Source organism: Notothenia rossii, assembly GCF_949606895.1.
Source record: "Notothenia rossii genome assembly, chromosome: 1".
NCBI classification, from domain to species: Eukaryota; Metazoa; Chordata; class Actinopteri; order Perciformes; family Nototheniidae; genus Notothenia; species Notothenia rossii.
In genome coordinates, this window is record NC_136912.1 from 11,936,397 (window position 1) to 11,949,468 (window position 13,072).

At 43.4% G+C, this 13,072-nt stretch overlaps 1 protein-coding gene across 1 annotated transcript in view; it reads right to left on the reverse strand.

Annotated features, from left to right (window-relative positions):
- The window catches only part of lef1 (lymphoid enhancer-binding factor 1), a 102,507-nt gene that overhangs the window by 86,587 nt on the left and 2,848 nt on the right, over positions 1-13,072 (reverse strand). Inside the window, exon 3 of the mRNA XM_079652159.1 lies at positions 12,500-12,545. The gene's annotated coding sequence lies outside the window, so the exon portion shown is untranslated. The remainder of the gene's footprint in view (positions 1-12,499; positions 12,546-13,072) is intronic.

A 13,072-nucleotide genomic window follows, 5' to 3' on the forward strand; every position in this document is an offset into this window, starting at 1 on the left:
AGTAACAATTCTAAAAATGGAGGATGGTGTATCATTTGCCTTGTGGCATTTTTGGATAAGCATGCCAACCCCGACCCCACACCGCCACAACACACACACACAACCACACTCCCATAGTTCTTTAATGGCTCCACAACCTCTGAGTCTACACATTGCGCCGTGTCAGCAGCTGTCACAGAGGACAGATCATGTTGCACGCAGGCAGCCAAGCCAGTGCCTTCAGGTTAAGTTGGCTTTAGCAACAGCTTTTTATCTTTTTCTATACCTCCTTGATACGTCTGAGTTTCTTTGGCTTTAACTTTCCCCTTTCCCTTCCAAGCCATGAACAGGACGTTGGCTCCCGTTGCTAACACATTATCAAGCCAATCAGGAGATAATGAATATCATCTGGATCTACGCTTAATTAAGTCGTTTCCAGTTCTAACTGCACACCTCTGCTTCCCATATCCTCAATCTTCCACCGCAAATCTGCACTCTCACCTGAAAAGGTGCTTTCCACTGTTTGGTTAAAAAGACCTGAGGGAGTTTGCTTCTCAACAGCCCCCCCAGAATATGTGATCGTACTAAAAACTTCAATTACATTGTTGGTTCCAACAATTTAATGAATGAATGGTTTGCTTGCCGAGACAACAAAGGAGGTAGCTGGATACAGTCACCAGGCGGGGTAATAAAAGCGGCGAATATCAAAGACTTTAGTCAGTTTAAAGACAGGCAGGAACTCTGGCGTATAGTATGAGCTGTTCCTCAAGCATGAGTCTCTGCAGTGAGTGAAGCTGTCATGTGGGGCCTTGTCAAGGCGCCAACAAAAATAGAATCAGCTTTGCATAAAAAAGGAGAATAGTTACACAATAGAGCCTGTAATACCTGGTCAAACAAACCAGTGATTGATGCATTTCAGAAAATAGAATAGTTAAAGAGAGAAAGGGTTCATGAGACTGTGACCAAATAGTCTTTAGATCATTTTCTGGGAGAGGCCTAGATGCAGTGAGTCCTTCACCCATTAGTAGTCATGTTTTGTTTGGAAAACCCTGCTATATATCACAGCTAATGGGAAACAAATTGCCCGAGCATGTTGTCCCCGTCAAACTGAGGGATTCCCTAATCTAAATCCACAACCGATAGAGACAAAGAGACAGTTTTAAACCTTCTAACTTCTTCTGTTTGGTTTGGTGGGGAGAGACAATGACAAGGATGATCGAGAGGACTGGGCTCTTCTTCTGGCATGGGAACCCTCAAAAAATGTCACATTATAATCCATGGCAGCACAAGGAGATGAGACGAAGAAACACCATAGAGGGCCAAGCATAAGGCTGCAACTGAGATGGGGGAAGAGAGAGAAAAGATTGAGTGACCACATACAGGCAGAGGAGAACAATGAGGCTCTTTCATTGTGGTTTCATGATGAAGGGACGATGAGAGGGAAGAGGATAGATGATGGGGAAGTGGCCGAGCAGCTTCCACGTAAAGTGCGATCCTGGACCCTGAGAGAGCTCTGAATTGATGTCAGGCAAGGATTTGATTTGATTATCTTATTCATTTCTTATATTAATTGACTTTCAGCATTATCCTGCACAATAATCAACAACCCACCTTAACTTTATCTCTTGTTCTGTGTTTCTCTTGCATTTGTTCAAAATGTCTGGCAAAACTGTATGTCATTATGGTCATGCTAATAAAGCTATTTGAATTGATTTGGAGGCACTGTTGCTGCAATCTTGCCAATTTTTGGATGTGGTGAACATATGAGGTACACATGTTGGGATTGATGACGGACTTAAGACATCTATTAGAATGCTTGAATGCAAGTACACACAAATACACTAGTATGTGTGTGTGTGTGTGTGTGTGTGTGTGTGTGTGTGTGTGTGTGTGTGTGTGTGTGTGTGTGTGTGTGTGGACTAGTGCCTTGGTGTTTGGATCAGGGGAGCACAGGTTCAATCCCCAATGCAGTCAGCATGTCGTTTTGCTGGGGGAAACTTCTGAAGCAATTGGAGTCAGGACTCAAATGCCCCTTTCACACCAACGCGTTTTCAGAGCCGGCTCGGAGCTGGAGCCTGAAAAGTACCGTTTTTTCCTGTTCACACCGCAGAGGCGCCGCCTCTTAGCTCCGGAATCCGGTTCACTTCCAGCTCCAAAAAATTGTCGGTCTAGAGGCAAGAGCTTCGGAGCTAAGAGGCGGCGTCGCTTACGTCTCTCTTACGTCGAGGCGTGCAGGAAACCCACTTCCTCTGAACATGGGTCGACTGAAGAGTCTCGTCATGCCTGCCTACAAGCAGTAGTGCTGAGCAAAGTGACTAGAAGGCAACCACACACTTTATAAAAAACACACTTTATAAAGTCAGGCAACACTTCCAGGCTTCGTGTGATTCTGTTTATTTGCACCTTACTTTGACCATCCGCTTGCTGTTATTGATCATTGTGGAGAGCAGGCAGACGTTTTCTTTTGTATTATAGTAGCTATCGGATGGAATCAATACATGGGCTGCACAGGTTGTCATGTCCGACTATCACAAGTTGAATCATAATGAAAAATACGCCGGTAAAATGTGCCTGTAGAAAACGGCTTATGCCACAATAGGATAGCAATAGCAAGTAGTCAGTTTACCTTCGGTTGCTATGCTAACATCACCCATTTTATACCAGAGACACTTTCATAACAGCGTTGTGATGCCAAACAGCGTCAATTCAGACTGACACACATTCATTTCAGGGGAACTGGGGATATGTATCAGCTGCTTGTGTGACAGTCAGACAGTGAATACTTTAGAGAGGCCGCTCTAAAGTATTAGCTAACCCGGAGCTAACGGGAGAATAAACTCCAGTGGACGAGCAGCCAGCACTGCAGCGGTCGGTAAATGCCGCTGAAACACATTAATAAACAATGAACCACGGCACTCTGGAGAAAAGCATAAGGTTGGAGAAGTCGTTATTTAATTTAATCTGGCTTCGTATAATTAAAAGCAACACGATGATCGACCCGACGCAGTGCCCCGTTGTTGTTGCTGTGAACGCCGCTGGGGAGCAAATCAGCGATGTAAACGGTGACGTCATGATGCAGCAGCGGCAGCACCAGTCGGGCTCTGGGCGGTGTGAACAAAGCGGGAGCAGAAAAGGGAAACCGGAGCTCAACCAGAAAAGCTCCAGCACGGAGCTAGAATGGGAAAAGCGCTGGTGTGAAAGCCGCAAAAGAGAGACACGATGGAGAGCTGGAGCTTTGATGGCAAACACTGACGGTTTATTCGGAGCTTTGGCCGGAGAATTCACAAGACATATCAAAGGGCCACGAGTTGACCACACGGTAGAGATGTCACAATCAATTCTGAAGAACCCTGCTGTAGCTCCAGGTTTTAACTATTTCAGAGTGTAATAATCAACATTCTTCAATAGATAGACTAAACAGCTGAGGACACTGAATCACATTTGTTGTCGCTTATGGCTCGGGGTCATCTACACCTCGAGAAGGACGTGTTCCAGGTGTCCCACAACAATAACTATCTCTGACAGAGAGTTGCCCGGTCATAAACAGGCAACATCAACAATATGCTAGGGCAGCCCCTCCTTATGGGAGATAATGGCTGCTCAAGGTTGGTCAGCTGCGTCAGAGGGCGAAGGAGGACATGCAGGGCAAATTATTCCCCAACAGTTGTGTCCCTGGCCTGGGCAAGACACTTCACCCCAAGTTGCTCCTGTGGGGACTCCTGTACTGTCCACAGTATTGAGTATCTAAGTCGCTTTGGATAAAGGCCTCTAACAAGTAACATGCAATGTATGTATGTGTATGTGTGTGTGTGTGTGTGTGTGTGTGCGTGCGTGCGGTGAAAGGGTGGGGCATCGAACAGAGGCCCCTCCAGCCCAGACTTGAAAAGGCATTCTTTCATCATTGCTAATCTCCCAAACATAAACATGAGAGCATCCACACAGTCTCTCTCTCAGGGCTGAGGGGTGACCCTCCCATGACTGGAGAAGAGGGACTGTGCGTGCTTCTGGCTGTTTGTGTTAGGGAGAGTGTATCAATCAAAATATCAGTTTTATAACAGATTTGTCGATGGGCGTGTGTGTGTGTGTGTTTATGACTGCGAAGGATGTGTGTGTTCCTGTGCTGCCGGGTAAATTAGGCCCCGAACCAGGGCGCGACTCGACATGTGAGACAGTTATATCCGCAACGACTAACAATTAGTTATTTTTCCACAATAGCGGCGTTCACCATAATTGCACCAGGTTTAAAACAGGAAAATGGTGTCGAAAGTACATCTTTCTCAGATATTGGGATGAAATTGATGTCAGACATTTGAGAGATCATATTCCAAGATGCATTTTGACACTGCAGCCAATGAAGGATGTGACAAAAGGAAACTGAATCACCTGAGAATAGCCACAGTGTGTCAGGGAGCTATATGTGATTCAGCACAAGGTGGCGCTGGGCATGCCCCTCTCTATAACAGGGACACTTATTTCTCAGGCCTGTATGGCTGGCATGAAATAAGCTCAGCTCACATGACACACACACACACATGCACGCTCGAGCACACACACACATGCATCCCAGCTTGTTCACCGCACCGTTCCGTGTACAAGCCAAAGCTGTCTTCGCAGAGCATTTAAGAGATAAGGCCAATGAGTTAATGCAGACGTACTGCCATAATCCAGTTTTCCCCCCTTTCTGACTCTCATCCCCCCCCCCCCCTGCTCCGCTCTCCTCTCACAGCTTCCCTGCGCTTCAGCTGCGTATCTGTGACAGATTAGGGCAGATCACCAAGGATTACCTCCACCAGACACAGCCTCTACACGCTGACCATAGACACCCTCTCAACCCCCCCATAGGGAGAGGGAGAAAAGACAGATTTAAATGTAATATTGAATAGTTGAATGTATTGATGATTCAGCGAAAGGTGTTTCTTCCATCTTTACAAAAGTAGAAAGGTTGTGTTCATATTAGTTTGAGACAAATGCACTTTTCACATGCTGTAGGAAGTTAATGTGTTGCTAGGCAGGGGGCCTGATACCTGTCGTTCCTTTGGGACGCTGCTGCAGAGTGAATATAGGTCAGACCTCGTTTTTCTTGTTGTTTTCCTTTGATTGGTTGATTTAAAAAAAAAAAAAGGCGTCTGCAGTTCCTGTTACCTGCTAATGATCACCTTTCACGAAGAACACAAGTACTGCTCTGTACCCAAAGCCAAATGTCTGACAGAGAAATCATTACTTTTATTTTCTTTGTTCCAGATTCAACAACTTCATCATCTCTGTGCGGCGCTCAGCTCAGCCTCACCCTGGTGGTCAGGATGGGTACTGCACATGGGGAGGGGAAAGGGGGGGGGAACAGAGAAGGGTATATCTGGTGGATTTGTGAGATAAAATGAAGTTGATATCTTACCACTTTTATATGTGTTGCTTTTGGGCATTTTAAGGGCAACTTGAAATGCATTCAAAATGAGGGAAACTTTCTGCCCAACTTTCCAAAGTTCACTGTTATGGAGCAGAGAGAATATTTTACCCATGTCCATGAGAAGAGAGCCGGAATAAATTAGTAACATCCTTTATAATTCTTCATTTATGCACAGCAGCTGACAGAAGAGATCTTGTTTGTAATCAATAATATATGATTAAATGAATATGTATATATTAAGTACAGATCATACTTGCGTACATTAGGTTATGTAATCACAAGACTGAAAATACCTTTGTATATGTCACTGAATTAAACCAAACCATCAAAGATACTGTCTTATTAAAATGTTGGATGGGTAAATCATGACAGGCAACAATTCTGATTGAATTTTCAAAACATTTTGTAATATATTTGGATGCAAGGTGTGTCCATGTGTGAGAGTGATGGAGCAGGTGTGTGAGAGATAGGCAGATAAGGGGGGAGGGTGAGCAGAGGGGGGGGTGGTGGGGATGGGGGCCAAGACCCCACCTGGACTGAGAACAAGCGGGGGACCAACGGGGGAGTCGGACGCTACACAACACACACACTACAAAGGGCTAGCGGGGAGAGGTGCACGCACGCCATAACACAGCCACAGTCCCATTGTTCTAACCCCGTTTCATCTCCCCTCCTTCTCTCCAAATATTTGGAGGAACGCTCTGAATAACATACTGGTACTGAGAATATTGCACTCTGTATATTGTTGAAAGGAACCAAGGCAGTCTGAGTTTTTCGCTCTTCAAAGACGGATGCTTTGTTTTGTTTGGGTTTTGTTTGCTCCTGTATTTCAATTGTGTGCCGTGATTTCGTGGATATCTCATTGTTCCAGGATTTGAGATTGTTGGACAGAGAAGCACCCAGTGGCTCATTTATTTTCCTTGCATCATGTGACTCATTGTAATTGCAACACACAGGGAAAAAAGCAGTCTGAAATGATGCAAAGAAAAAATAACTGGTTCCTGTTTCCCACTGCCTCTGCTGGGGATCTGTTTGAGAGAGAGTTTTCAGTCTCCTCCATCATTAGAGTTTCAATAAGACGGTTCCTATATAGACTTCCAGGGTGCACATTTCCATACCCGAGTCAATGGGAAGTCACTGATTAAAGATACAAGACTTCGCATCGGAGTTCAAAAGCATAGGGCTGAAAGTGTGGAGCTGTGCTATTAATCATGTGATCAAGGGGGGGGGATGAGCGCGAAGCTCGGCGATGCAGGGTTACAGCATCTTCTTACAGGGGCGTTTGATGGCACTTTCCTGGGGACCCCGACATTGATTGGGCCCTGAGGGTGCCCCGCGGCGCTGCCCGTTGCCAGGGTCTGACTGACAGCTCTAATGACGCCTGCCATCGTCGGGCAAGGGACCGCTCCGGAGCAGGCACTGAACTTCAATCGGCCTGTGTGACGTCCAAAGAGTTTTGATTTCTCAGCAGTGGTGAGGGGGTAAAAAAGCAGACCCTGTGGGAGACAAGCAGCGCCCGGCCTGCCTTTGAATATCTCTCCGTTTACCGCGTGTCAGTTCTCCGTGTTGGAGACGAACAGAAGAGAGACGAAGGGGGGTCTGGTGCGGTGAATTTTTCATAAGCGCGTTAAAAAAAAGGAGACATACACCACATTCCCATGGGATTAGGTTTAGATGCTGCCATGTGAATTGTGATTATGTGTCCTTGTCTCAGGCTACAATAACAAAGTTTGGGTGATGCAGTGTTTTACTTGGTTCGACACAAACACGCCAACTTCTTCATAGTTTAAAGCGAGACAAGAAGGAGAAGTTCTCCATCTTTCTCTCTCACACCCCTTCTCCCAGAGATGGAGAGATGTTGAAGAGCAGAGGAACCTCAGAAGACTGATTCTCACTTTGTTCTATTATTCACCATCTCTGGCTTCAGAACTCTCTAGGATCTCCATGGGGTTACACTCTCTATCCTGATGGAAAGACTCCTGTGTCGCTGAGAGCCTGTTTACTCCCCGGCGGCGCAGCGGTCCACTGGAGTATACAACCAGTCCCTTCACTACCACGCTCACATCATCAGAACCATCAAAAATAAATCAAAAACAGACGGGTGCAAGCCATTTGTTAATATCATGTTCGCTGGTCCTTTGAAACCACTTGCCGAATCAAAAAGAGTAATTTTCCAGATTGGCAGCCCACTCAAATCAACCGGCTACGATGACATTCTGGCAAACGTCACGAAAACAATTTACTCGGCGGCACAATGTCTTCCTTTTGTTCTTTTTCAGTCACCAACTAAGTTACAATACGGTCCCTTTTCAGGAAGCTCATTTGTACCAGCATTAATAGTTATTTGAAAGATAAAAGCAAACATGTTTGTTTTTTGTTTGTGTTTTTCCCTCTTCTCAACTCCCCAACGGCATTTATGAGCACTTTGGTAATAAGGACCAGAGAAGGGTTTAGCGGGAGAAGAGGAGAAGAGGATGCTTTGATGTACTCTTAGATTAAGTGAAGTCTACAGCGATGTCTACAGAAATACATGCAGTGTGTACACTGAGCTCGACTAGACAGCTTCCTCTCTGCTGGCCCTTCCTCTCTGGTCCCAAACCGCCGCAGCATGAAAGACGGTCTGTATGCTGCGTGGTAGCGGGAGACGTGTATGGACCCCGTCGACAGCTTCAGATGCATCATTCCCAGAAGAAAACACAAACTAGGGAGAGGTTTTTTTTTTTTCCTTATCAAACTTGTTTTTTTTCCCCAACCCAGATATTTCCCCGGACAAAAAAAAAAATCTAAACTTTTAAAAGACAGGGTTCAGAGTGGCTTTGATTTCTTGATATATTGCTCTGCTTAAAAGAGATTTAGCAACTAGGCAATGCTCTGAAGACGAGCATTGCCCAAGTGACTCGACTACAGTGCCAGTGTTTGAGTGTGAGGAACAGAAAAGGGGGGGGGGGGGGGGAAGAGACAGAATGATTTTGTAACTTCTTCCAGATTCAATTCATCTTCAGATTTGAAACACTGGATTCAGTGTGATGAGCGATTCGGCCAGAGGCAACAAAAAGTCTCAAATCTGACTTTTTCAGATTTGATGTGCTCTGATAACTTGCAAACTAGTTGGTAAGCAGAAAGATAAACAGCCGGCCTGTGGGTTTTGGCGAGGATGTTTGATTCTCTGTAATAATATACAGTAAGCGAGTTTACAAATCAGCAAGCCGGCATTTTCTTAAGAAAACATTTCTTGGCTCAGTATGACTGCCGTGATTCCCTGTATGCTGTGCAATTTGTATTTGTTTAGGGTGTTAATGAAAGGTTGCATGAATAATTTAACACAAACAAAGCATGCGATTCCAAATTAGCAGCAGCCTTACAAACACATGGAGCAGCTGCACTGTATGGGAGGTGTTCTGCTGATCTGATGCTGACCTCTACTGGACGCCTCTGCTACTGAAAGCAGGATTATAAATCAGACTGTGGCAGCTCATTATTCTCAGGCACCATCCCACTTACTGGGCCCTCTGACACTGGACTTTTGAGGCTACTAGCGATAGTAGAGTCAAAAATATATATACAACAAAAAAATATATATTTTAATAAGAATCTTTTAAAGTTGTTACTCAAAGAAATGAAACCAAGGCATGTTAAATGTTAAAAGAACATGTTGGTGCTCTCTGGTGGACCCGCTCTCTAGATTCTTTTGTTGAACCGATGAAAGTGTTAGGCAGACAGAAATGGAGAGAACAAGGGAGTGACATGTTGTGAATGATTATTTTTAACTATTAATTTATTTAAAAATAGAGCCAGAACTGCCATCTTCAAACTGTCTTGACAAACAACAAATAATCCAAAACCGAAAAATAAATCAGAGAGAAGTTGCAAGCGGTCAGTCGACTTTTGGTTTCCTTGCCAAAGCGTTCTTACTTAAATGCAATGTTACTAATATTAAACATTTATTAGCTTACCTCCATTACCTTAGTACCATTTACAAAAACTGTCAAGAGTGAGAACCATAATGCTATTAGTGAGCCATGGTAGGATTGCAACACACACACACACACACACACACACACACACACACACACACACACACACACACACACACACACACACACACACACACACACACACACACACACACACACACACACACACACACACACACACACACACACACACACACACACACACACACACACACACACACACACACACAACTGAGCTGGTGGAACAAAAACATGATCAAAAAGTCAAACACATACAATAAAATGCCTGTAAACACACACCTTATATGGTATATACTGTATATTCCTACTATATAGCCGCCAACACACACACGCACACACGTAAAATGGTAATGTCCAGTTGCCTTGAAGCCTCATCCCTATGGCCAACAAACGTTTTCCTGTTTTTTTGATGCCATACATGTTGAGTAAAGCCCACTTCCCATTTCCTCCTATACTTTTTTACACCACCTCCCTTCTTCCCCTATACACACATTCATCAGCGCTGCCACCGCACCCCACTCAATTAACACTGCGGGTCCAAGGGTGTGAATTATTTAGTGATGAATTATTAATAAATAATAACAAAGGGGTCCAGGGGACACAGAGCCTGGTCAATTAGTAGAGAGGGGAAAAGGGAAGGCGAGCGGCGGGGGGTGGGACGCGGGGGATCTGCAGCTGATCTGATCCTCATCATTATCGCCGACCGTCAGACACAATTACCTCGACTCCATCCCCCCCCGGCCCCCGCACTTCAAACAACAGCCGTCCCTCTCTGACAGCACCCTACTGCCTCTGCTCATCTCACACACACACACACACACACACACACTAACGGAAAGAAGAAGAAAAAGTTCTGATTTGCTAAAATAAAATATCAAAACATCAAACATTCAGCAGGTCAAGAGTTCAAAGGCTATAATGCATGAGTGAGGGAGGTAGACCCTTATGTCAGACCCTTGGAAGCCTTCATGTTTTATTGGCTTGAATAAATGTGATAAAAATAGAAAATATTGTAGCTTTTTTATATTTGTTTAGAAGAGTCGAATATGTCACGTCAATGTAAAAACAAATCTTTAGAAAACGTACAATTATAAAAATTAAATAGTATTAAGTATTCACTCCCTGTAATTATTCCTGTTGCAGCTACACATAACTTAAAACAGACCTCTACCATGTAAATATTCAGTTAAGGGGTCTTTTCCTGTTGACCAGTGACACAAAAGAGACATGATTTTTAAGTTGTCGAACAATAAAAGATGAACACCTCCAAGAGGGATGAATACTATATATGTGACCTGCTCCATCGGAATCGCATTGACCCGAAGACACATTTTGAGTTGTATACACTGAGGAGATTCCTAGCTTTCTAATGATATCAGGATTGTTTTTGTACTCCAAGTATTAAGCAAAATATGTCACATTATATAATGACTGTCACCGAGTCATCATTTTGATTAAAAGGCCTTCAAAGTTTCCTCTTCTCTGGAATCCATCGATCTGATTCATTATTAGCGGAGCAAATGATCAAAATACTACGGAGGGAAGATATTTTAGTTTGGATTACTGGTCTGGGGGAAGCTCGCGAGTGTGTGTGTGTGTGTGTGTGTGTGTGTGTGTGTGTGTGTGTGTGTGTGTGTGTGTGTGTATTTTTGCATCTGTGTGTATTGTGTTTGTTTCCCAGGGAAAACCCTCGTGATAATCACCGGCTGTTGTTATGCCTGCTGTGACGTCACGTTACTCCGTTCTCCGCTTGAAAATTATGCAGTCACAAGCTTCAAAGTTGTATTTATCATCTGAATTTGCCCAAACAAGTTTAATATTCTGAAATCCAAGACTTTGTATATTTGAAATCAGATGAAAACAAACTGTAACGGACCCTGCCGTGTTATCTATGATTACTATATGCCTTAAATTCATAATTTCAGCCGGAGGGAGGGGGGCGGCGCTGCGGAAGAGCAGGGTGCGAGTGAGAGCTGTCATCTTCCCTTTACAAGCTTCAAAACTGTATTTAGCGTGTGATTTTGGAAATAAAAGTTTCATATTCTGAAAGCCAAGACTTTGTTTATTTAAAATTAAACAAAACACCCGAAAAACTATTTTTTTACACAAATCCACGTTTATTTGGAAATGAGCCGTTTCGACTTCCAACTGATTTCGATAGAGCGGGTCACATATGTAGGTAGTGGTTACTATAAAAACAGGTGATTCACACTGCGCTGTACCTGTACAACTTCCAGTGGTAAAAAAAGTAAGAAGTACACTGATGACAAGAAATCTCAAAAAATGTGGATGGCGATTACAAATACCACAGAACAGAGACTCATCATAGACTTCTGATTGAACAGACAACCAACAAGGGATATAATGTAGGTACAGTACACTCTCAATAGTATGAGTATCGGTACATATGACGATTGTATTGCATTCATGCGTCTGCATGTCTTTCCATCTAATTCACTCAAACAGATTTAACCGGTTCATCTATAATTTTGCAGAAGCTTTGATATTCAGTCTGCCGATATTAAACATTCAGGCTTAACTTGTCTCTAAGCCTGTGTGTGGAAGTGTCTCTGAACAAAGGCGGTTTGGATTGGATGTGATGTGCCGAGAGAATTGCAGGAAACTTTTAGGAAAAGTCCATTGGTTTTAAATCCATCATTCTTTGAAACTGTTCATGTTCATTTATTTTGTGTGTAACTTCAGTAAAACCATCTTGTTTTACACTTGGCTTACAGGGCATTTCAGAGAGTGTTACCTCATGATTAAACTGTTACTAAGGATGCGTCTGACTGTTTGATACCACAAGATGGTGCTGAATATCCACATAGTTCAAGACTCATAGAGAGCACTGTAAAGCTTCCCTTTCGATACTTTCCCGTCATTTAAACAGCCAGACCTTGTGTTGAAGGTAATGTTTTGTTGTTTTTGACGATGACGTAGTGAATCCTGTATTTTTTGTGTGAGCTCAGTACCTCTATAGTAGCTGTACGGAGTATGCATTTCTGTGTTGTATTCATTGTTCATTTTGGTTTTGTAATGTTGCATTTGTGCATCAGGGGGCAGCCTTTCTCTGCTAAACAATACAGACCTCCCAAAAAACATGTAAAATGTAAAGAGTCACCTTGTTAAGCTCTGATCAGGTCCCATTTAGCCAAGAGTCCTGCAACCTGAAATGTGGAGGACATAATGTACTGTAAAACATCATTAAAAAGGTACATCAACTTGAATGAGAAAAAAAACCACATAAAGCTACAGGAAAACCGGATACTGTGAAATAACTTAGATTCAAAGTGTTTTGTCGTTGCAACTATATAATCACAGCATGCATCACAAAGCCATTTCATAATTAACTTGCAGACAAATCTCTACGCAAGCAGTTTGTGTTTTGGAAGTGCAGCTTCTCTCAAGCTTAAGCATATTAACCAGCTCATGAGAAACAGAATTGGCACATTTCCCAATTACTTAATTAAACAGGAATGCTGAATGCAGTCTTACTCAGTCAGCTCGTGGCCAATAGGAGAGAATAAATCAAGCAGCAGGTGATATACAATGACTAACCTGGAAAAAATCTACAGTAACTGGGCACCAATTTCATTAGTGTGACAAAACGGGAAAGAAAAACAACTTTCTTACCAAAAACCTATATCGAATACATCCATCTCTTCTGTAATCCATCTTCTCTCTGGGAATACTG